The 27857-nt window shown below is 32.1% G+C and overlaps 1 pseudogene; it reads left to right on the forward strand.

The window, feature by feature from the left end:
* The first annotated feature begins 6785 nt into the window (after positions 1-6785).
* On the forward strand, positions 6786-27760 carry LOC133676043 (protein TIC 214-like; annotated as a pseudogene).
* The last annotated feature ends 97 nt before the right edge of the window (positions 27761-27857 follow it).

Genomic DNA, 27857 nt, shown 5'->3' on the forward strand with positions numbered 1-27857 from the left:
GACAGATTCAGACTTCTCCGTTGTTGCTACAATTTGGACTTGAAAACGGCCTTTTTCAATTTTGTACTCCTATGAAAGTTTTAGGCCTATGTCTTAGCTTTCTATCCATATAAGACAAACCTAAATCAAAGATCTATAGCTCCAGATATAACCAGATAACCGAACAGTGTTTCAATTTGGACTGAATCAGCATCTCTTTTCTAAATTTAGCCCTCTATTTGTCCTTTCAATTTACTTACTTAAACTCATCAATCAATTCTTTCATTTATATGATAGGCCTGCATTTAAGATGAACATTTACCATAAATTAAAGGTATCTTATGGTATTAAACTTGTTATTATAAAACATGCAAAATAATAACTCTTGATAATTAAAGAGTTATTGATACTTCAAGTGCAAAATAATGATATAAAACCTTGATAAAAATACACTTTTAAGTATTAATGATTGAATCTTTTGAGCAAGGGTGCTAAAAGTGCTAATAAACATAATAATTCTTTTTTCCTCATGAAAATTCATAAGCATAAGTCTCTTGGCAACTAATAACTCTTATAAAGCTATATAAGTTACAGGTCTACATGACAAAGTGGACCAATATTGACTGTGTCGTTTCACTATTTATAATTTTGTTAAGGACTTATTTTACGTACTATGAATACTTAAAATTATGTTAATAACTTCACATTGAAATGTATTAAATGATATGATTGTATTTCTAGTATTTGGTTATTGAATTTCTTTTGTTATGTGTGTGTGTGTGTACCCATTTCATGTATGTCTTATGTAAATGGAACGAATATAAGATGAATTGTGAAAGTAATGTGGAAAAATCAAATGGAGAAATTATTGAATTGGTAGGTGGCTGAAGGCTACTACATGTATGTAATAGAGTTATTTGATATTGTGTTACCTAGAATGAATTGTGAAAGTAATGTGGAAAAATCAAATGGAGAAATTATTGAATTGGTAGGTGGCTGAAGGCTACTACATGTATGTAATAGAGTTATTTGATATTGTGTTACCTAGGTGGATAAGAAAAGAATTGAAACTCTGCTACAAATCTGGTAAACCAAAGGATCAACAATAGAATGTATTGTTAGACAAATTGCACAAATTTTTTTTTACCCTATTATACTTCGATATGATGATTCGAAATACAAAAGTTATATGAAAATTTTACGTCATTACAAAACCTTACCAATTTGAGTCTTTTATTAGCCTTGAATGCTTATTGCTCTTTTTGTTCTCTCTATTTGTTATTGTATCTTTGCATGTAAGTCATTCACCACCTTTTTTTTTTAATTACCATCAAGCTTTTCTGATACGATCCAGACAAGGTCAAATTCAGATTTTGATGTAAAATGTGCAATTATCCAGTTTTACGACAATAGTCATAATTTTCAATCCAACCATTGGATTGGACTGAAATTTTAGGTGGAGTCTCCTGACGTGTTTACCAACCTTGGGATAAATTTCAGGTCAGTTGGAGTTCGGAAAGGCATCACAATATAGGTCAACAGAGGCTGTGCGAATTTCGTTATTTACTTTCTTCTGACTTGTGGACTTCCTATTTGGCTAGGATTCTTTTACTAAAAGGATATGACATCTTGTTTTGGGAATCTCCTAGTTCTACAAAGATCACAAATGAGCTGTAACGTAGTTTCCAAGTGGCAAGGATTCATAAATGTTTCAGAATCCTTTTTTTACAAGGATTCCTTATTCATTATATCTATAAAAAGGAAAGAAGTCTACAGAATTAATTCTACATTCAAATCAGATTTCCTAATCTATTTGGGATTTTTTAATTGTGACAAATCTGATTCTAGCATATTTAGGATAATAATTTTCAGATTTTTATTATTTTATTATTTTCTTCTTAGTCTTTGGGTTATTATTACTTATTTGGGTCAACTATATGTGGGCCTCATATAAGTCCACATAAGGGGAGGTTCATTAGGGTTTATTTAAGTCTAGAGTTGGTATAAATAAAGGCATAACCAGACATGTAAGTTAAAGAATTCAGATTAAATAAACTTCTTGTTTGCCGCACTTTGTGTGTATGTGTCTTAATGAGATAATCTCCCTTCCATGGTTCTCTAAAGAATTGAAAATGACTTATCAAAGAACAACTAGCTTCATGACGTCATCCTTATACTTCTCATTCGCGAATTAATATTCGTTGGGTGGGGGTTTTTCATTTCTAATAGTACTGGTGTGTGTGTACAAGTTATCTTTGTGTCACACTCCTATTAAATCTGATTTACTTGGTTTTCCGGGAATTAGTGCTTTGCGTGTGGGTTGCATGACCATGTGATCACGAGGTTCACATAATTTTCGTTAAAAAATAAAAGGAATCAAATCTAATGGTGTTAAATGATTAAAACCATAAATAATCTCAAGTGATGAATAATCAGTAGTAGAATGCACACTATGATCATATGCAAATTCAATAAATAAAAAACAATCTTCCTAATTTTTAAGATTCTTTTGAATGATAACTTTTAATAATTGAGTTAAAGTCTTAGTTACTACAATTTGACCATTTATTTATAGATGACAAATATTAGAAAATAAAAGTTTAGTTCCTAAGTTGCCCCACAAAAGTCTCCAAAAGTAGCTAAAAAACTTAACATCTTGATCAAACATAATGCTCATTGGAATACCATGTAACTGAACTACCTCCGTAAGGAATAAATCCACTATATTCATTGCATCATCAGTTTTTGAAAAGATATGAAATGTGTCATCTTAGAAAATTTATCTACAACAACAAATATAGAGTCTTTTTTATTCCTTGACTCAGGTAAACCCAAAATAAAATCTTTAGGAACAGGTAGAGGTGTTTATAACCTATAAGGCATCACTTTAGACTTAGCTTGTTTATGTGTTATGCACCTATTATAATTTTTTTACACATCTCTTACAATATTAGACTAATAAAAATATTCATGTAAATTTCTAAAGTTTTTGCAATCCCAAAGTGTCCCATTTTTATCTTTAAATAAAAATTTATCATGTCAAAAAAATCTATTAGTTGTCGCAAGTTCAAATTGGAAATAAATTTCACCAAAATCAATATCATCAGGATATAATTCTTTCACATACTCAAGTCCTAAAAGTCTAGTATTTAAAGTATTAAGAAGAGCATATTTTCACGATAATACATCTACAATTATATTTTCCTTACCTTTCTTCTATTTGATGATATATGTGAATGCCTCAATAAATTCCATTCATTTGGCATGTCCATGATTCAATTTACCTTGACTTTTCAAGTATTTCAAGGATTGGTGATTGGTATGAATCACAAACTCCTTAGGCCAAAAGTAATGTTTCCAAACATCTAAAGTCCTTACTAATGCACATAACTCTTTATCATAGGTTGGGTAGTTTAAAGTTGTTCCATTAAGCTTTTGACTAAAATAGATTATGAGTTTTTTTTTATCATACATTAAAATAACTTCAATACTTATAATTGAAGCATCAAAGTCAATCTTTTTTTTTAAGTTACGCAAATCAAGTAATGGGGATCGAAATAAGCTTTTTTTTTTAACAGATTAAAAGCTTTCTCTTGTTCAATTTACTATTTAAAACTTATTGTCTTCTTAATAATTTCAGTTAATGAAGCAACTATTGTACTAAAAACTTTCACAAATCTAATATAAAAATTAGCCAGTCTACGAAAACTTCTTACCTCACTTACCGTCTTTAGTGTAGGCCATTTCTTTACATATTTTCCATGCAAAAATCACATTTTAAAAAAAAATTAGCATACAAACTTTCCTTTCTACGCACATAAACTGCCTATCTTAAATAATATATATGCTTATATAATCCTTTATTCAATATATCATAAAAATAAACAACTACAAACCTACTAATAAATACATGCAATATATGGTTCATTAGTCTCATAAAAGTACTAAGCATATTGGTAAGTCCAAAACATATGACTAACCACTCATAAAAACCATATTTAGCTTTAAAAATAGTTTTCCATTCATTACCTTTTATTCTAATATGATGATATCCACTTTTAAGATCAATTTTGGAAAACAAACAAAATCCTTGCAATTCATCAAGCATATCATCTATTCGAAAGATATGATGTCTATACTTTGTCGTTATCTTATTGATTGTTCTACAATCAACACATATTCTTCAAGTGCCATCATTATTAGGTACTAAAAGCAAAAGAATAATAAATGGATTTATGCTCTCTCGAATGTACCCTTTGACATTAACTCCTCCACTTGCCTTTGAAGCTCCTTTGTTCCTCATGATTACTTCTATAGGTTGTTCTATTAGGAACAGTCACATTTGGCACTAGGTTAATCTGATGTTTTATTCCTCTTATAGGTGAAAATCCATTTTGAGTTTAATCAGAAAATACACCATTAAATTCTTGTAACAAAGAAACGCAAACTCTAGAAACATAAAAATCAAGGTCGTTAGTGTTAAAGTATGACTTTTTATACAAGAGTAAAATCATAGGCATATCAGAAAAATAAACGTGTAAAATTACTTTGTTTTGCATAAAAATTATGGTATTTTCCCATTTTTCCCACACATTTTTTTTCACCCTTTATTTCTTCTCTCTAATAATTTTCTATTCACACTCCACCTTCCTTTTTTTTTATTTTGTATGAAACCTTCAAATCTGTCTTTAATGACCGAAACTTTACCCTTTTATCTTTAAGCAATCTGATTTTAGCTTTTTTTGGATATAAATTAGTTTTTTTAAAATTTTTCCACACTATTATCATCACACAAGCTTACTTTACCTCCACTCTCAACTAGTTTAATTAATGATTTAGATTTAGCCAAATCTGATGGTCTTCTCTCACCATTGTCCTCACTTGAATTTTCACTTTTCCCATCCTCAAATTCCCTTTTTAATTTCATTTGATCATCATTTGTTTTGGAGAAAGAGGTACAAAGGTGATGGTTTTATCATCTTTTATAATAGTGAACCAATTTCTAAACCCATCATGAATTGCCTTCTGATCGAATTGCCATGGACTCCCTAAAAGTAAGTGACTAGCATGCATTAAGACTATTTTGCAATAGCAAACGCAACTAACATTTGCTTCATAACCTTTCACTTCACCACATTCATTTAACCATTGCAATCTATAAGGCCTAGGAAATTTCTACTTTAGCCGAATTAGCCCCTAGTTCTATTCCCAAAATCCCTTCGGTTTCTAAGCTACCGAAAACCTTTCCTATGGCCTATGGTCTCATCCTCAAAACCGCTATCACCAATATCATCAACATCCTCCTTAAAATCCTCATAATCAGCATAGCCTTTCGGCCCTGCTGTCATTGTTTGATTTCAGGTCAGCCCCAACATTTCTCACGTCTTAGGTACTTTTACCAGCCTCGATATCACATTTCTCCACCCTTTCAAGTCTGTCGCACACATTCTCAATCATAAAATTCATCCTCTTCATCATGACTTGAATCTGAAACTTAAATCTCACCTTCTTTCGGCTCTTGCGGAACTGAAACTAACATCAAATAGAACTAACTCAGCAGTGTAATCCAAATAGGTGTATATGACTCAAGAAGCAATAAAAACATAGAAAACAAGTAAAGCAAAACAAAACGACAATGATAGTCTCACGAGTAGCAAGCGAATCAATTCGAAATATGAAAGAAACTGAAGACTTGAATAAAAACATAAACAAATTATGCAATATGATGAAACAACACTCAAATATGTTAGATATGTTGTAAATATACTACAGCAAATGAAAACAACATAAACAAAATGAGTTTCAAAAGTTGACGCCAAACAAACTCGTTTATGTTGACGCAAAAACGTTATGAATCAGACCTGAAATTGAAAACCTAAGCAAACTATATCCAATTGACCCCAAAATTAATATATAGTGCGATTAGAACCCCCTGCAATCAGAGTATTAAATTTGAGCTAATTCCAATTGATTCGATCCAATTTCCCTTTATTTAGTTTTTTGCGGTTGAAGCAAATAAATGCCCTTTGAACAAATTTTTCTTTTCTTGTCTTTTTTTTTATGCTACTGAAATATTTAGGACAGTAACATAATGAAATTACAACCTTTTTTTGTGATATGCTGCAAATTCTTAATTGGCTAGTTGTAAATAGCCCCAAACTATGGAACAAATGATTATACCGGGACTTACCTACATCGCGGTATAACGATGATTCTCTAATATTGCAGAACAAAATATGATATGATGAGATAGAATGCAATAGAGAAAAGAGCAAAGGGAAAGACTACTCTTAACGATCAAATCGAACCCTTTCATTTCGAATTAAGGAATTCAGAATGAATCAAATTTCCCCAAGTAGGATTCGAACTTATGACTACTTACTTAACAGCCGACTGCTCTACCACTAAGCTATTAAGGAACAATGGGATACTAGATCTCATAGAGTTCAATTCCAGTTTTCAACCTAGGACCAATATGAGATTGAAGTTTCCTTTGTAACTCCTAGAATTTCTTCCTAGTGTCTTCGTTCCATGCCTCATTTCATAGGGAACCTTAAAGTGGCTCTATTTCATTATGATCCATCCATATCCCAATTCCATTCATTTAATAACCCATTTCTTTTGTGTCATTGAGATAAGAGATGTCGTTTCTAGTGTATCTGTTTCTATTTCTATATTTTATTTCTATATATATAGAAAGTTTCAAATTCATCATATAATAATCCAGAAATTGCAATAGAAAATAAAATAGCAGGTTTGTGATGATTTTGAAATCTTTTATACTAGGTAATCTAGTATCCTTATGCATGAAAATAATCAATTCAGTCATTATGGTTGGACTCTATTATGGATTTCTGACCACATTCTCCATGAGACCCTATTATCTCTTCCTGCTCCAAGCTTAGGTTATAGAAGAAGGTATCAGCAACAAGTTTTTTTACGGGGTAACTCATGATTTTCATATTGATCTATTATGTGCCTCTACATCTAGCATTAGGTAGGCCTCATACAACAACTACCAGAAATTCAATGCGTAATCTTAGCATTCAATGTGTATTCTTGAATAATCTCATTTTTCAATTATTCAACCATTTTATTTTACCAAGTTGTTAGTCAGATTAGTCAACATTTATATGTTTTAATGCAACAACAAGATGTTATTTGTAACAAGTAGTTTTGTTGGTTGGTTAATTGGTCATATTTTATTCATGAAATGGGTTAGATTGATATTAGTCTGGATACAACAAAATAATTCTCTTGGATCAAATAAGTACATTCGATCTAATAAGTACCTTGTATTAGAATTGAGAAATTCTGTGGCTCGAATCTTTAGTATTCTCTTATTGATTACATTTGTCTATTCTTTAGGTAGAATACTGCCACCTTTTTTTACTAAGAAACTGAAAGAAACCTCAAAAACAGAAGAAAAGAAGGAAGAAACAGATGTAGAAATAGAAACAACTCCTGAAATGAAGGGGACTAAACAGGAACAAGAGGGATCCACCGAAGAAGATCCTTCTTCTTCCTTTTTTTTAGAAGAAAAGGAGAATCCTGACAAATCGATGAAATGAAAGTGAATAGAAAAGAAAAAACTAAGAAGGAATTCCATTTTCACTTTAAAGGGACATGCTATAAAAAGAGACTTCTTTATGAAACTTTTTATTTAGATGGGAATCAAGAAAATTTGAAGTTAGAAATCTTTTTAGATAAAAAAATATAAAGATCTTGTATGATTTGAAAAACCTCATGTAACTATTCTTTTCGACTATAAACGATAGAATTGTTCATTTTGATATATAAAAAATGATCAATTTAAGGATGTTGTAAGAAAGGAAATGTCACAATATTTTTTTTCTACATGTCGAAGTGATGGAAAAGAAAGAATATCCTTTACGTATCCACCTAGTTTGTCAACTTTTTGGAAATGATACAAAGAAAGATGTCTTAGTTCACAACAGAAAAACTCTCTTCTGATGAATTGTATAATTTTTGGAATTATAATAATAAACAAAAAAAGAAAAACCTAAGTAATGAGTTTATAAATGGAGTAGAAGTTTTAAATAAGGGGTTTCATGTTTTGAATATAAATGGAGTAGAAGTTCTAAATAAAGGGTTTCGTGTTCTGAATATACTCGACAAAGGACTAGATTGTGTAATGATGAAACTAAAAAAGAATACTTACTTAAAATATGTGATCCTCTTTTTAGTGGTCTCTATTGTGGAAAAGTCAATTTTTTTCCCATCTTTAATCATAAATGAAATTTCCATAAAAAATTACATAGAGATGCTTTGGATAAATAAAATTTATCTTACCCTTCTTATTAAATTATCAAGAATTTGCACAAAAAATGGATGAAAAGGATCAAATAAGAATTTTAAATTTTTATTTGATGCAATTATAGTTGATTCCACAAATAAAAAAAATTGTAAAAAAATCTATAGAAATAATAATAAAAAAAGAAATAAGTAAACAAATTCCACAATGGTCATACAAATTAATCGACGAAGTGACTTTGATAATTTGGAACAACAAAAGGGTGAAAATGAAGAGAATGTGGCAGAGGATCACGAGATTCGTTCATGAAAAGCCAAACATGTAGGAATTTTTACTGATAATCAAGAGAATCCTAATTCTAATACTTACAATAATTCAAAAACTAAAGATACAACTAATTTTGATCAAACAGGTGAAGTGACTTTGATATGTTATTCACAACAATCGGACATTCGTCGAGATATAATAAAGGGTTCCATATGAACACAAGGCGCAAAATAGCTATTTTGAAACTGTTTCAAGCAAAAAAAATTTGGATAGAATAAACAAATTTCATTTTTTTTTTGCTTTTGACACTTCTGAGCTAATGAAAATCATGTTTGTAAAATTGAATGTGTAAAAATGAAGAATTCACAATTTCAGATTCTACTTATACGGAAGAAAAAACAAAAGAAAGTGACAATAAAAGAAGAGATAAAAAACAAACGAGAAGAAGACAAAAGAGAACAAAATGTCTATATAGAAATAGCCAAAACCTGGGATAACATTATTTTTGCCCAACCAATTAGAGGTTGTGTTTTAGTATTTCAATCAATTCTTTGAAAATATATTATATTGCCTTCATTAATAATAGCTAAAAATATCATTTGTATGCTATTATTTCAAATTCTTAAATGGTCCAAGGATTTAAAGGATTGGAATAAAGAAATGCATGTTAAATGCACCTATAATGGAGTTCAATTATAAGAAACATAATGTTTGAAAAACTGGTTAACAGACAATATTAAAATAAAAATCGTATTTCCTTTTCGATTACAACCTTCGCACAGATCTAAGTTTAAATTCCTTTCTAAAGATCCAATAAAAAAGAAAAGACAAAAAAATGATTTTTGTGTTTTATTAGTTGGGGAATGGAAATTGAACTTCCTTAAACTTTCACTTTTTAAACCCATTTTTTTTAAAATTAGAAAAAATAAAAAGTTGAAAACATGGTTTTCTAACTCTAACAATTTTAAAAGAAAAAAGAAAACTATTTCTACATTTACCAAAAGAAACAAACAACTTGTTCATCAAAGGTATTCTATTTCTAAAAGAAATAATAAATAAATAAAATTTCAAAATAAAAAAGAAATCCAATTCTATTATTTGGATTTAGAGAAGTATATGAATTATACAAAACTAATAATGAAAGAGATTCATCAATCAATAATCAGACTATTCATAAAATTTCCACTTCAATTCGATCTATGAATTGGATAAACTATTCATTGATAGAAAAACAATGAAATATCTTAATGCCAGAACAAAGACAATAAGAAAACAAATAGAAAAAATTATGGAAGAAAAGAAAAAATGATTTCTAATCTCAAAAAGAAATATTAATCCTAACAAACTAAGTAATAATGCTAAAATATTAAAATTAAAATCATCAAAACATATTTTATAGATATTAAAAAGAAACAATGCTCAATTTGTCCATAAATCATATTTTTCTTATAAACGTTTTGATTAAAAAGATATATATCCTTCTAGCTATCAAGAGCATCTCTTTTTCTTAAGAGTGAAATAAAAGATTTTTTGGAGTCCAAGGAAGATTTCAGTTCAAATTAAAAGATACAAATTTTAGAAATTCTATAATGAATGAATGGAAAAGTAATAAATTATCAATATAAATACGATTTATCTCAGATCAGATGCCCTAGCTTAATATTGCAAAAATGGCGAAATAGAATGAATCAATAGCATATGATTTAAAATAAAGATTTAAACACATGGAATTTATATGACAAAGACCAATTAATTCATTATGAAATTTGTTTTTGAAGTAGATTCCTTAATAAACCAAAAGGATAATTTTAAAAAATACTATAGATTTAATATTTTATTATATAAATCCATTAATTATGAAGATAAAAAAGACTCATCTATTTATGAATTACCATTCCAATTAAATAATAAGCAAGAGATTTTTTATAATTACAAAATAAATAAAAGAAAATTATTTGATATGTCGGGAAGTATCGCTATTAATAAGCATCTAGCAAAGATGATATTATCTATATGAAAAAAAGCTCGCATAGATAATATTTGGATTGGAGAATTCTCCATTTTGGTCTTAGAAATAAATTCAATATTGAATCTTGGATCAATACTAGAACCAAACAAAAAAAAAAACCTTTTTGATTGGATTGGAATAAATGAAGAAATACTAGATTATCCCACATCAAATTTAGAATTTTGGTTCTTTCTAAAATTTGTAATACTTTGCAATGTATATAAGATAAATCATGGGTGATATCAATCAAATTACTTTTTAAAATTTTAATGGAACTAAAAATGTTAGTGAAAATAAAAAAAAATCAACAAAAAGAAAAATAACGATCCTTTTATATCTATATCATCGAATGAAACAAAATTAATTTAATTAAATAATCAAAATCATAAAGAAAAAGAGTATGAGGATGAAATAGATATTGAATCAATTCTAGAAACCAAGAAAAAGATGTTAAAGAAGCATGTAAGACAAGACAAGAAAGAGCGTAGAAAGAAAAACAATATAAAAGTAATACGAAAGCAGAACTTGATTTCTTGCTAAAAAGGTATTTATGCTTTCAATTAAGATGGAATGATAATTTAAATAGAAAAATAATCAATAATATAAAAATATAATGTCTCTTGCTTAGATTGACAAATCCATGAGAAATTATCAATAAGAAACAATAATTTCATAATGATATTACTTGATTAACAAAGCCAACCTCTGATACCAAATGATTTGAATTTCTTGAACAAGTGGTCAAGTAACCTACGCATAAAACATCAATTTTTTAGAATGCCAAGTAAATCAAGTTTGATAAGAGTGTGACACAAAAATAACTTGTATCTATGCATCAATACTTTTGAAAACAAAAACCCTCACCTAACAAATATTAATTTGTAAACGAGAAGTATAAGGATGATGTCATGAAGTCAGTTGTTATTTGATAAATCATTTCAGTTCGTTAGAGAACCAATGAAGGAAGAATATCTCACTAACTCACACAACAACGTGCAACAAAGAAGTCTTATTAATCTCAAGATTGTGTCCCTATATGTCTGATTATGGCTTTATTTATATTGACTCTAGACTAAAATAAACCCTAATGGGCCTTTTATATGGACTTATATAAGGTCTACTTACAATTAAACCTAAATATAACCTAAAACATAAAGAAATAAAAATAACATAAAGCCTGGTATTGTTGCTATAACTAAAGAATCCAATTTCCCTAGTTTATAGGTTGTTATAACTGAATAACCCTTCCTTGCATTCACAGGAGTAGTTGCCACCACTATAAGTCCTTTGTAGGCTAGAAAAATTATGACTTGATTTATCACCCCTTTAGTTCCTTGTTTAGTTTGGATTTCCATGTATAACTTGAACAAATAATAAAGCTATTTTTCCCCTTTGTTGCTGATTTAATTACTTTCCTTACTTGTTTGGGAGAATAAATTGCTAACTTTCTAATAACATTAGGAAAAGCAAGCCTAACAAGGCTGTTATGGGGCCAGACACATCACCCCTAGCTTCCTAACCCAAACAAACTAACAATCTGATGTGAAGATGAAGGAAGGTAGGTTTATATGGTTTTTTTTTATGGTGTTTAGGCTGAAAATTACATAATTTATAATGGAAATGAGGGATAAAATCTGAATGAAACTCTTTGAAGACGCCACAAAGGAATTCCAATCAGGATAGGATGCCACACTTTTTGTGATTAAGAGTGATAAGTCTTATTTGTTCTTCAACCAATTCTGGAAATGGAAGAACAAGGAAGAAAACTCTCTGAATGAGAACTTGAAAAGTTTAAGATTGTTACCAAAAGTCACAAAACATGGTTTGAAACATCATTATATATTTGGAACAACCCTCCAAGTCTAGGAAATATCAAAATGACATAATGGATCTCCAAATAAATGATTTTGTTCAGAAAACTAGGCAAATAATAAATAACACATGTTTTTGACTTATAGAAGACACAAACAGACACAAAACTAAAACAACAATAACTTTTTATTTAAAACTCCAATGCATGCATGGTTGAATAATCTGGAAACATGACATTCTAAACTTGAAAACCATGTAGAATAGGCTTTATTTCCCCACGCATTAAATAGGAGCAAATTCAGGCCAGAATTGGTCCATGGCCTGGCTTGACAGCAAACCCAAACTCATCAAAAGTCCCAGATCATGACCCAAGCCTTATTTGTAGACAAAAACACATATTTGAATCATTTCCATGCAATTCACAAGCCCTCAAACTCATTGAAGTTTCGATCGTACTAATTTGACTTCTTAAAGCACTTTGTAGTTGTTTTGCTCAAGCTCTCGTCATTGGATCATCTGAATGCCTAAGCACATTAGAATCAAGCCCTCCCATGTTAGAATCATGATGCATATCAGAGAATGAAGGAGAGTTGAAAACATAAAGAGAAAAAGAGTTTAGAGGGCCGATTGGAACAATAAAAGAAGGAGAGAAAAACCAAGAGAAAAACGGGAAGAAAACCACTGAAACCTTCCCTAAAGCTTGCTTAAAATTGTGTGGTAAGAATAACATCACTTCCCTATTTGTTACTTTAAGATTGCGGGGTAAAGGGAGGAAGAAACCTAAAAAAAGAAAGACTTAAGGTTCTTGCACTTATAGATCCGGAGAGTCTAAATGAGACGATTGAAGAAAAATGAGGGTGAAGAGAACTCAATTTCAGAATCTTTAACAAAACAAAATGATGAATTTGGATGAACAAACCCAAACTAAAGGTTGACTAAATTGAAAGAATGAAAGGAGATGAAATGAAGTGATGAAATGTGTAAATTGTGATCTTGTTAGGCTCCTAGAAACATGCTTGAGCTGAAACAAAATTATTACTTATGTTAATGTCTTGATTTTGCATATTGATTGAAGAACTTGTGAGATTATGATTATAAATCAAATGTATGAATGTGTGATTATAGCATGTTAATATGAACATACTTGTGATAGAAATGATAAATTGCATGTGTAAACTAGAAAGAAATGAACTACTATTTTTTACCAAGAGGAAGAACATTGAAGGAGACTTTGCATGATAAACACAGGGAGGTCAACTATATAAATTATAAATAATATAATGATATTGATGTTGAAAAGAACTTTGAGATGTGATAATGATGAAAAGATTAAACAAGGACAAAACAATTGTCAAGGTTAGAGGATCCACTAATGGTATTTCAAATAAGCATAGTATAAACTCTTTTTATTACTCAACTGGAAACCACACACAAAGGAGGTTCCAATCGGATGATTTATCATTAATAGCTCATTATGAATTATTAATATGATCATATTAATTATCTTATTTAAGTAACACCATACTTGTAAATATTATCAGGTATTCATGATACTAACTTATGTTAACAATAAATCAAGTTCCTCTCATAACAACGATGTCGGCCGAAGACTATGAAGGATCAAGTATTTATTGTACCAATTGTTATACAACATAAATCTAGATTAACCATTTAACAAGTAAGGTATTAAGAGTGAATAAGATAAAAAAAGATAAGACATGTTAATAGCAAACTTTCTTGAATATAAACATTGAAGTCCATGTTGAGTTTATATTATACCTATTCTAACACCATTAGTGAAACCTTTTCACCTTGACATAATAAACTTAGCTAAACATTAAGAAGAAGAGAAACATAATTAAACTAGAAAAGAACATAGTTATGATGAAAAGCATAAATAAGAGATTAATGAAAGCAAAACTTAAACATTACAAAAATACAAAGAAAGAAAGCAAGAATATGATCTTGATCTGAAAACCAAGATGCCTAAATACATGGCAAATACCTCCTTTTATAGGCTGAAATTCAGAACTTTGATTAGATGACTAATATTTAGTTGGTGGCCATTCGTTGACTTGGTGGCTGGTTATTGATATTGTTGTCTGGTTATTGACATTGTTGGCTGGCCAAAACATCATTGCTAACATCAGAATTTGAGCACATAGTCCAATGAAAGTTGTGGGCAATTGTCTCACATTATCAACACAAAAAAAAAACCAGAGCTCATTTGGACTTCTAGAACTTGAGATATGGGCTAAACACTGAACAGTGTCTGGGCTGTAGGACAGATTCAGATGTCTCTTTCGATACTAAGATTTGAACTCCAAGATGGCAGAATTGAGTTTTGGACTCTTATGAATGTTTTAGGCCTATGTCTTAGCTTTCCATCAAGATAAATCAAGCCTAAATCCAAGGTCTACAACTTCAGTTATGATCCAATAACTGAATGGTGTTCTAGTTTGAATTGAACCAGCATCTCTTCTCTTAGCCTTTTCTTTGTCTTCTGAATTTGAATAGTTAATCACATCAATCAATCCTTTGAGTTGTGGGATAAACCTGTATTTAAAATGAGAATTTACCATTAAATAAAGGTATCTTATATTATCAGGCTTGTTAATAAAAAACATGCTTAAGTTAGGGAATTTAATGATACTTTAAGTGCAATATGATGATATAAAGCCTTAATGAAAATGCACTTTTAAGTACTAATGTTAACAACAAATTAAGTTATTTTCATAGCACAGGTGTCGGTTATACCATACGGTTAGGCTATGAAAGTGCCAAGTATTTGTTGTACCAAGGGTTATACAACATAAATCCAGATTAACCATTTAACAAGCAAAGTATTAAAAGTGAACAAGATAACAAATATAAAACATGTTAGTATCAAACATTAAGGTCCATGTTGAGTTTATATTATACTTATTCTTACACCATTAGTGTAACCTTTTCACCTTGACATGATAAACTTAGCTAAACATAATGAAAGAGAGAAACATAAACAAACAAGGAAAGGAAATGAAAAGCATAAACAAGAGATTAATATAAACAAAACTTAAGCATTACAAAGAGAGACAGGAAGAGCATGATCTTGATATGCAAACCAAGATGCCTAAATACATGGAAAATGCCTTCTTGTCTGCCAAAAACGTCATTGATAAGGTCATAATTTGAATAGACTTAAATCATAATTTGAACAGATTCGGAGTTCTTCGTTGTTGCTGCAATTTGGACTTGAAAATGGCCTTTTTAAATCTTGGACTCCGCATGAAAGTTTTAGGCGTATGTCCTAACTTTCCATCTATATAAAGCAGACCTAAATCCAAGATCTACAACTCCAGATATGACCCAATGACCGAACAGTGTTCCAGTTTGGACTGAACCAACATCTTTAAGTGCAAAATGATGATATAAAACCTTGGTAAAAAAGCACGTTTAAGTACTAATGATTCTTGCTTTTGTTCATGTTAGGTAGTACATAGCAAGCTAGAATGCCTAGGACACACCTTACCATGCTACGATGAATGGGAATTGAAGTTAACATTTGAGGAAATCAAAGTATGCCAAAAAGGGGAAGTAATAAAAATTTCAGCCATCTTAAAAAGTAATGATGATTAATAGGTTGTCCTTAATAATATTGTTGAATGCAAGTTATCGTCATGGAATAAGAACATTACTATCGCCTTTACTTTGTAAGCTTAGATATGATTTGGTTGTGGTCTATATCCAAACTAGGTTGAAGTATGTTGTAGGGAGGAAAAAACTTGGCATAAAACTTATGCATAGCCTAGGGAAAAAGTAGCGTCATAAATGACTTAGTTTTTGTTAATGATTTTCAGCGTCAGTTTGACCTAGTTCCATTGAAGACCTATAGAGTCAATCTATAAACTGTTCATGGATAACCTTCATTAAAATTACGGATAAATGTATTATTGTATATTATCAATATACGATTATATGAATATGAGAGATGCCTGAATGTGCACATGTGTGTTCTGGAATACATATGGAAATAGTCTTTGAAATTATCTGAATGCAAATGTACTAAATAATGATCACTTGATGTATCAGGAGGTATGACCGGGATCAGATATTTAGGCGGACAAGAATACCCTACGGGAGGAGCAGGTAGGTGGTCTCCACCTTTATTGTTTTATGTTACTCTTTGTTGTAAATTTTACATAATGTTGCCACTCGGTTATGATTGATTAAAGTTACTCATGAAATAATTGATTGAATGATGTGATTAGCTTTGGCTAATGATATCCATATCGGATAACCGCGATAGAATAATGTGATTAGCTCCAGCTAATGGTATCCATATCGGATAACTGTAATGAAATGATGTGATTAGCTCCGGCTAATGGTATCCAAATTGGATAACCAGGATAGAATGATGTGATTAGCTCTAGCTACTGGTATCCAAATTGGATAACCGAGATTGATTAGCTTTGGTTGATGGTATCCATATCGGATTACTAGGATCGAATGACGTGATTAAATTTGGTTTGTAGCATCTTGGGTTGATAACCCGAGGGAGACTAGGGAATTAGTCGCGGTCCCTAAAAATTCAAGTTAGGTGATCGGGATGAATGAATAAGATTAACATCGATCGACAAGATCATTAATAACCGTGCTTGTATAAAGTCAACAATACATTAAATAAGACTAGTAATATATTATTAGTTAAGTCTGTTTAGATCATGAAAACCACATGTTTGATTAATATGGTTTGAACAACATAATTACTCGAGGAAGAATATTCAAGGTATTAAGGACTTCTAAATAATAATATGTGATAATAAGAGTACATTTGTAGCCCTAGGAATAATACAATGTAGGATCATATGATGTTATGAGGTAAAACCTTGAATATGGGATTAATAGGAGGATAATAACTAGGATTTACTTATTTAAGTTAGTAGTGTGATTTCAAATATATATTTTTGTTCCTTAATATTGTATTATGAGATTGTTTCTTTTATACTTGTATTGCATTTGATTTGTAACATGGACGTTACATACCCATGTTGCTTAGAAACTCCATCCTACGTGTTTTGAGATAAATTATGTAATAACATGATTAGGCGTTATGCATTTTCTACAACTATGTAATGGCAATGAATTGCTGATCGACACTTTTGTAAGGATTTATAATGATGACTTTAAGAAAACAGGAATGTGGACCTTGTATACACAAAGATATAATGCTATGAATGTATTGACTGCTTGACCGCTTTTTATGTTCGGCTTGTTTTAACTCGCAAGTGCACGAGTGTGCGATGTAGCAATTAACTCGGTAAGATCGAGGTCATATCCACAGACAGCTAGATCTGGAAATTAAGCTAGGTAACAAAAAAACTCAAGAGAAATTAATCAAACTGAAATAATAAGTTTTACAATCTAAAGAACCGAAATCTATAAAGAAGAACACAACACAATTTTAGTAAAAATTCAGACACAAATTTGACTCTAAATTTGGACAGTAATTCGACCCTCTTAGAAGCCTCCTTTGGAGATGGCTATTAGAGACATATTTATAGGACATTCTGTTAGCTTTCCAGATCATTAAAGAACAGCTCATTTGGACATTTGAGTCAAAAGTTATGGGCAAAACACCGAAAGGTGTTCTGGAAAATCAAACCAGGCCAGCTTGGAGAACACTTTGGTGCACGTTTTTCTTCCTCCTTTATGAGTTGTCTCTTTCTTCTTTTGACCCAAAATAATGTCACAATGTCCCCTCCAGATTTTCATCCATGTGCTTGCCCTCTTGGATCAATGAATTACCCAAATAAATCAAATGTTATTTGTTGTGTGGACATGTAGGATCATGGATTGTGATTGGGCTGATTTGGAGGGTGATTTGGGGCTGATTTTGGGGCTGATTTGAGGTTGAATTTAAGCATCAAATAAGGATACAAATGTACCTTTTATTTGGGCTAAGATTGACATTGAAACCTTAAGTGTTTGATAGTTGAAGTTTGCACACAACATAAGGCAAGTTTGGGCTTGAAATAGATCATATGATATTCTTTTCTAGAATTGGAATAGAATTGATTTTTGGGGCAAATTTGGAGCACTTATTTGAACTAAGATTTGCTTCAATCTTCAACTAAATTTCTCTTCAATTCTTTGTTCCGAATTCCGACGTTGAATTTTCTGAAATAATTCATTTAAGCTCCAATAACCTATCGAAACATTAAAAGAAACTTCATTACTAAAAAGCACATCAATTATTATAAAAAACCCAAATAAAAACAATAAATACATATGTAAAATAAGAGACTTAATGATACTTTTGATGCACAATCACAGACTATGTATTCTCTTCCATAAAGTTGTCGGGTTATATGATTATATGAGTGATGTGCTACACCAACTAATGATGCCTATTTGTTTAATCTATAAACAAGGTTGGGCAATGCATCGATGGATGTGATGATATACAAAAAATATACATATCACTCATTTTTTATTCATTATGAATAAACACCATGTCATGAAGTCATGAGAAATTCGAGTCTTACAACACCAATAAGAAAACCATCAAAACCTCTAAATCACATTAAACCACACAAAGCAGCCACCTCAAGTAAGGTGTGCTAGGGATGCTAATACACATTTTCATATTGTGTTTGTAATGTGTTTAAATTTCCATATATGTTTTGTTTACCTCATTTTATTTATGTTTAGAGTGCTTTAGCCTGCTCATGCATATATATTAAATGTAAACACACATTTTCATGCATCTTTTACTACTTTGGGACACGTGTGAAAACTTTAGGTTAGGTGGGGGAGTAATGGCTTACCTTATGACTTTCCGTCAGGATTTAAGTTTGTGAAACCATCCAACTCTTTGTTAAGTGCTTGGACTAGTGGTGATTGATATACGAGCCATCCCACTTCCTATTAAACCCTCATATTACCTTCACGAAGGTGATCACAAGGACAAAGAGAGATCTAGATAATGCATATTCCTATCTCATGTCATGTAAAGGAACTAGAACTTGCCTATATGATGTGTCGCACGTGGACACGCGACGTCAGGGGGGGTTGTTTGGAGTTGCCACCTAGTTGTTTGGTTCAGGGTCTCTAGGAAACCTAAGAGTCCTGGCCTTGTCAGAGATTCAAAGATAAGGGACTGATTGTGGCTAGGAAAGATGTTTTCTGGAAACAATTGAGAAGATGGAGGGGCCTGGGAGGTTTGTGGGGCTTACTCGTGAGGAAGAAATAAAATGGGAGGGGCGACAGCTAGGCTAAAAAAGAGTTGGGTTTTTAGTGTTTTTTTCTCCCCCCCCTTTAAGTGTGTGTAACCACCACCTATTTATAGGTAAAACAAAGTTTGTTATTTTTAATTGCTTGGTCCTTAAGCAAATTTGATGACCAAGCAACCTAAAAATAAATTGGTCCCTTAACTTCTTTCTTTTCATATATGGTCCCTTATAATTTTTTTTTCTTATTTTTTTGTATTTTGAATTTTTTGAAAAAGAGTAACTTCAACGTCGACTTAAAAATCATGTTGACAGCTGAACGCGTAGGAAAAAGACGTGATATGGTTTAGGTTCAACCTTGGATTCCTTATTCCTTATAGTAAGCATTTAGTTATGTGTTTGAGATTGATTGGAGATACGGTTCAATATATGGTTCAACCTTGGATTTTTTATGATGGGTCTTTACCTAGGGTTGCATTTAGTTAGATCGAGGTTCTTTTGGATGATAGGTTTAGCCCAATTCTTTTGGTGAGTAATTTGGTCAGATCAGGATAGGTTATGCATAAGATGTTTTTGGACAGTAAAAAAAAATTATTTTAAGTGTATTTTAGGTATGGTTTGGTCCCTATTAATGAATATGAGTTTGGGCTACATGAGATTCAAAGTTGGCTTGGGTTAATTGAGATGTTATATTCAGATCAGATTTGTTTGGGATTGATTTCCTAATTCTTCAAGGACTTAAATCAACAAAATATTCTCTTAAAATTCATGGAAATTTCGTTCATTATTTTACCTATTATTTAGTAGAATATTTATCAACAAAGGAGGAAGTTCCTAGTTAATAAAGGATGCTAAGGGGGCTGCCAAATTTAATTTCCTAAAGTAGAAAGGATTAATTAATGATTCTCCTAGTCTAGAAATGAAACTAAATTGGCATGTATCAAAGAGGGAGATTTTCTTCATTAATTGTCCATGTAAAACACCATGTAAAACAAGGAAACTAAGCATAACAAGAGAAGAAGACTTCAGAATCAATTCCATATTTAAATTAGATTTCCTAGTCTATTTGGAACATTTTATGGGCGACAAATTTGATTCTAGCATATCTAGGATATTAATTTTAGATTTTTATTAATTTTATTATTTCCTTCTTAGTCTTTGGTTTATTATTACTTATTTGGGTTAATTTTGTATGTGGACTCAAATCAACCCTCATATGGAATCCATTAGGGTTATTGAAATATTATATAAGTTTTTTGGTATGCTGAAAAGTAGAAGAATGATGAATTTATAAAATAAACTTGTGTTTTGCTGAATGCAACACATTGTCTTTGTTAAGACAAAGATCAAATATGACTAATTAAGGTATAATTGACCTTATGGTGTCATTCATTTTAACTCCAATAGTGTTAGTGCCTTGAAACAAGTTTCCATTGTGTCACACTTCTCAAACCTAATTCTTGACTTTCTTGGGGAAGTATCATCTTCATTGGGGGTTGCTTGACTACATGATTAAAAGGTTCACATCAGTGGGGCTGATCTGAATTACCCACCAAAAGAATTGAGTCAAACCAATCATCTAAAAGAACCTAAATCTGACCAAATGCATCCCTAGGTAAAAACCCATCATGAAAAACCCAAGGTTGAACCATATATGAATCGTATCAACAACCAATCTCAAACACATATTTGAATGCTTACTATAAGGAATCCAAGGCTGAACCTGAACCATATCAAGTGCCCATCCTAGGCTGTCCGCGATGATTAATGCTCTCATTATTTATCAAGTCTAACCATACCCCAAGTGTGGTGTTGTTTGATTCATCATAAAGAAGTTTGAAATAATCATTCTACCTATTTGATTCTCTCAAGAACTGTTCTCTGATTAGTTGTGTGCATCCTGCCAACAAATATCAAAAGGTTTTCTAGTGTTAACCTCATTTTAGATTGTCAATCAACCATGATGTTGCCTTTAATTGAACCATACTCTTCAAGCATATAAATCTTCATGAAACTATTATGTCATCCAGACATGCACAAAAGATCATCGTTGTATGCTCAATGTTCTTCTCCATAAATTCCTCTCAATCCGTCTAATTAGATCATGAAAAGAAATACATTGTCATCATTACTGATATTCCCTTATATCACCCACATTTATGTGATGAGATGCAACTTAAATCAATAGGCTTTAAAGCAGATTGTCCTACAGTCAGTCTTGATGGCGTGTAGTTATGCAAATGCACCCATACGATCAACATCTTTCAGGTGTCATAACCATACTTCAAAGGCTAAATCAAGATTTTCAGACATGATATGCCCTTTAAGTGCTTCGTTACTCTTAAATGCTGTTGGAGTTCACTCAATCATAGCCTGTCTTTAAGCAACATTGTCCTCAATTGATCTGAATGTGTTCGTTCTTCTCTCTATAAAAAATTAGCGTTTGTTATTGCTAGATACTTAACATAATTTTGATGGATTTCATTGGATCATCATTTTATTATGTTTCTTTACCCCCGAGCTGATCTAAATATTGTTTACATTCCCTTCTAGGGTCCACTACATTTCCCGCAACTGCTTAACTGTTCATGGAGTGTCAAAAAGTGTTGATGTCATTTTCATCAAGGATTTTGCAAAGTCGGTCCATGATTTTTTTGTTTGTGATTTATCTTGTTAAAGAATCAACTAGCACTTCTCAAAAATCATGTCTATTAAAGTCTAATTGTTGAAATGAAATCAAAGAGATGTTAGTGTTTAAAGTATTTTTCAAAATCAAGCTTCTTTGGTCAAAGTTTGGTCAAAGGTCCAACACACGCCACTTACACATATGCAAACATTTGATTATCTTGCATTTTAAAAACATAAATTGACCCATTGTAAAATTAAAAAAAGTTTTTCTATGGTTCTTGATGTCATTTTTAATCTCTAATTTTGGGTATGTCATTTGATGGTACATGATGAGGTAACCTTATGTGGATTTCAACAACAGGAGGTTTGAGCAAAGACTCGGGGTTACATTGAAAATTTGTCTCTTTTAAGTATCCATTTTATCAGCATGTATAATAACTGGTAACTTGTTTCGTGAGGCCACGACCCTTATGAAAAAGCTCTTCAAGTTTTGAGAGCGCCATTTATTGGTTCAAATCACTTACTTGATTAAAAATGACTTTTCAAAACATGTAATGCAGGCTATGGTTCGACTATGAAAGAAAAGGAAATCCATAGGCTCAAAAGTGTTCAAGGGTTTCAAAGACCTAGGATCATCATTAACTATTCATTAACTCTCTTTCTCTTATTGTCCTTGTAGAAGAAAGTGACATGCCATGTTCATCTAAAAGATCAAACTTCTCTTAACAGAGGCCATAAAGCAAATCCAACCTTTTATGGATAACCAATCTAAACATTTGAAGACGCGAGAGGGTTTATCACAGATACCAAAAGACATTCATGGTTCAATATCTTTTTTTTTTGAACTCTTGCCCTCGACATTGAATTCTATCATTTGTTGTGCCCTTCCCAAACTCGACAGGAATTTTCCAATCTTGACTTCCTTTTAAGTGCTGGTGATTTCTAGTTTCTGGCTTTCACACAACTTTCCTAAATGTTTTCATGGACGCCCCTAGTTTAGGGCCTTTTATTCACTTTTGGCCCTTTCTCAATAATCGGTCTTCTATTCTTAGCATTCTCTTCCACCATTGATTCTAGCATTGTCTTCGTATTTTCAACCAAAAATCCTTATTTGCCCCTAGTGTGGGGTATGATCCATTTCAGGGTTTCTTTTTGAAAGAAAGATTCTATTAGGCTCAAATTAGGATTTGCAAGGGATATATATTTTAAGAATAGTAAAGGGAATAAACAAAGATGACATTTCTCATTTCAAGCAAGGTCACCTCAAACCGATAAAGTTTGCTCTTATCTAATGTATTGATTTAGATTTGTAAAGAGTCATGATTCACACGTCTATAACTATTGAATCCACTACATGTTATTATGCATATTACTAAAATTTAGCTCTATGATGTATGGTTCAATTTTGTGCATGAGCTCAAAATTTGTTTGGTCACCCCATATCGTTTATCATGTTATTTTAACAAGCATAGAGTCATTTATGCAATCAAAACACTTTTAATCTTTCAACATTAACTAGCCTTAATTTCACATGTTGGAGTTCGATCAAAATATTTTGTCAAAATAAAATGCTAAACATCTCTTGATTTCATAACAACAAAGAGGTAAGGAAAATACACATTTCTTTAAAAAGATGAGGTGTGATCCCAAAACAAAAGTGTTGAATAGAAAAATTCCATAACAAAATTGTTGGCAATGTGACACCCTAATCAGCTTCTCCAACAATCTTTGGTGTCTTGTCATGATTTATCGACCTTTGTTATGCTCGTGATGATCCAGTAATAATATGGTAGATGACACCATCCTTCACAAACTCAATCTACCTATTGCTCACCATCTTCTAAACTTGATACTTGATTTTTTTTTCCCAATTTTTAATCAAATAGCCCAAGACCTTACCATGATATTCATATCTCTCGTCTGGATCATACCATCTAGGAAATGATGGTTGTATGAGATTTCATGGAGTCAAGGCAATAGGTCCAAAATCTAACAAATGCTTGTAGACAAACTCGAGTGGCAGAGGTATGTCAATTTATAATAAAGACATTTGAGTAGCTGATGCTATAGTGAGACCTGGCTGGACCACACAACTAAGGTTTCCCACTTGAGAGTCATCTTCGAATTCATCTCTCGTTATTATTCTGGAATCCATGGTAGAACCTCTATTTTTATAGCTTGTTCATTTCTTTTGACAATCCTCACTACTTTATAGAAATGTTAAGCTGAGCTTCCTATCAAATGCTCATAATAAGGGGATTGGATGGTGTTGGTGAAAAACATCACCATTTTTGTTTCTATCTTGGTACTATCCAGTCTCATATACTAGCTCAATACAGACCTTATGAGACTATCTTGTCAGAAATAAATTAGCATTTTATCATTATGGATCACTTTATCCATCTTGTTATAGTGGACCGAAGATGGGTGTTCGGGTGTTCTAGCTCGGTGTACTTAATGAAGTCCAACACTCTGAACTCTTTCAGTGTCATGATTTACTGGAACCAAACAAACTTCAATTGCTAAAACAAGGTTAATCAGATGATTCCTTTCAATTGCTCTTCATCTTTTTGCTATAACAACCCATTTATCATGGTCTATAACACTTATAGACCTATCATCAAAAAGTCCTTCTGCTATTAAATCCATAATGACCTGACCTTGAGTTGGTTGGATGGGCAAAATGGAAAAGATATTGCATATTTACTAAGCACACCCCTAAGTTCTGAGATGTGTGAGGGACGTGGGCTGATGGTGCTTCCACGGGAGGCTGTGCAGACGTTCCCTTTCCATTACTGAAACCCAGCACTTGTTTAAGTAGATTTGTGAGTCTAGCTACTTCATCTTTAATGATCTCAATTTCCTTTCGATAATGAGCCTATCTCTGAGCCCTTTTTTTGTTTTCCATCTTTTCTCTCAGTTAGGTGTTGTAGACCATAGGTGGAGGTCCTACATTTCAATCTTCTAAGGATATATGCATGTAAGGATACATGCATGTCAAATGTATGAGCATGTTTTTATATGATGAACTCGACCTTCAAGGGGCGACACATGGTCGTAAAGATTGCATGCTGAACAATAATTTTGATTCTTGCCCCAACTCTAGCATGAAAATTTCTTAAGTGATGACCATTGTGTCACCCATAAGTCCTAAATTCAAGATGCTTCAAGAAGGGTTTGCCTTAATACAAAATAATATGTTGGGAGCATACATTCTAAAGGCTAGTTATAATCCTTTTACATGAGATATGGGGTAAGTTTACTAGTTGGTCTCTAAAATGGGTCTCTCGTTGTCCTAGTGATCACCCTCCTGAAGGTAATATAGAGGCTCGGCAGGTAGTGGGATGGTTTGAATACCAATTACTACTAGTCTAAGCACTCAGCAAAGAGATGGATGGTTTCACGAAGTTAAACCTTGACTGAAAGTCATAGGCTAAGTCGGTACTTCTCGACCTAATCTGAGTTTTCATGTGATCATCCCAAAACAATATATAAAAAATAAACCAATGATGCATGAAAAAATATACACATGGGCTAAAGCATAAATAAAATAAAATAAGCCAAAATACAAAGATTTAAAAATATCAAAATAGATAAACCCCATCAAATACACAAAGCTTAGTCCAATACTGTAAAACAACAATACGTTCCCCAGTGGAGTTGCCATTCTATTGCACATGGACGCACGACATCGGGGGGTCGTTTAGAGTCACCACCTAGTTGTTTGGTTCAGGGTCGCTAGAAAACCCGAGTGTCCTGGTTTTGTCAGAGATTTGAGGGTAAGAGACTGATTATGGCCAGGAAAGGAATTTACATCCTACTTGAGGTAAGCTGATTTGTGGTTTGATGTGGTTTACAGGTTTTGATGGTTTTCTGGTTGGTGGTCTATCTGTAGTTTAGTGTGATATCCCACATCGGAAGCGAGCGTCCAGAGCCAAGGCTTTACGAGTAGTGCTAGTTGCTGACATGTTGTATGCGTTTTAGGGCGTTAGGCTAAGAAGTGGACTCACGTCACCAGGAACAAAACCCTTGAGGGCGGTAAGGCCAAAAGTGGACAATATACAGCAGATTGGGTTGGGCTATTACATTTGGTATTAGAGCCGAGGACAACTCGTCTTAAGGTGAGGGATTGTGATATCCCAAATAAAAAATGAGCGTCTAGAGCTAGGGCTTTATGAGTAGTGCTGGTCATTGACCTATTGTACGTGTTTTGGGGCGTCAGGCTCAGAAGAGGGCTACGTCACTAGGAACAAAATTGTGAAGGCACTAAAGACCAAAGCGAACAATATACAACAGGTTGGGCAGGACTATTACATTTAGAATTGAGATTTACTCATAAATAAATCTGATGTTTAATAATTTATTATGGACTCGTGTACCTAAATAAATTATTTAGAAAACATTCTTCGTAATTTGTGTATTATAGTGAAAAATACTCCCAATTAAAATTGATAAATATTTGAAATAACTTTGAGAATTTTCTGGTCAACTCCGATATTTCAAATATCAGCCTTACTTGTAGGTCCAACGTTAGATACGAGGATTTTTAACCATTAATTCTCATGAATTTGAAAAAAATAATGGTTTATTGAAATATTGGTCAAATTCTCATGAATTTAATAAATTAGTTATTAAATCCTAAAATACATGTGAATACATATTTTGAATTTTCATACGGAAATACTATGCAATATGATTTTCTTTGTATTTTTGAGACATTTTGCAGCATGCGATTAAAACTATTCTTTTTTATGTTTTTGGTTTTAAACATTCAATAAATATATAAGAAAATACAAACAAACACAATTTTTTTTTTACTATTTTTGCTCACGCCCCTATAATTTACATGTTTTAAACATAATAAAAATCTAACCATAATTTAAATATACACATGAACATCTAATAATTGCAAAATGGACCTTTTAAAGGTAAAACATAATCTGGAAAAAAGTTCCTTGGACTCAAGAATAGTACTAGAAAATTCTGGGTTGCAAGAACAATGGCGGTGTGTTTGCTTTACGTGCTGCCACCGTAGGTAAAACCCTAAAAAATGGGTGGATCTGGAGCGCATTCCCTCCTCTTTCTTCATGTGCCAGCGGTGCGAGTTACTACCACTTGCAAAAAAGGAAATCAACACAAGACAAAAAAATTATATTTCTTCTTCTTCCCTAAAAATCTGCCTCTCCATAGAAGTTTTGGATGCTCGTTAGTGTGATCCATATATATGATGGTTTTAAGGAGAAAAAAGGGTTGGAATTGGTGAGGTTTGTGGATGTCATTGTGAGGCTAGCTTCGTTGCTGTCATTTGTGGTGAAGGAGGTAGGGTTTATCACCGTTAGTAAAAAGAAGCAGGGTTGTCGTTGAGTGTTGCTAGCCCTTTAACATCGTTTGGAAATGAGGAGCTGGTGGAAAGGAGATAATGCCTGTCCTAGAGGCGCTGTTAGGTTTGGTTAGGGGTTTTCTATAGGGATTCTTGAAGTGAGGGTAGTAGTGAGTCAGAGGAAGAAGGCTGTGGATCTTAGCGATAAAGAGGAAAGTGAGAGGTCTATAGGGGCTGCTGGAGGCAGTGGCAGATTGTAATGGGGAGTTCAGGTTTGTTAGGTGGACATGAGGGAGATAGAGGGGCTGAAGGTCGAAGGTTGAAAGATGGGAGGAAATTGCAGGTTGTTGTTGGGTC

This window comes from Populus nigra, chromosome 16 (assembly GCF_951802175.1).
Source record: "Populus nigra chromosome 16, ddPopNigr1.1, whole genome shotgun sequence".
NCBI lineage: Eukaryota > Viridiplantae > Streptophyta > Magnoliopsida > Malpighiales > Salicaceae > Populus > Populus nigra.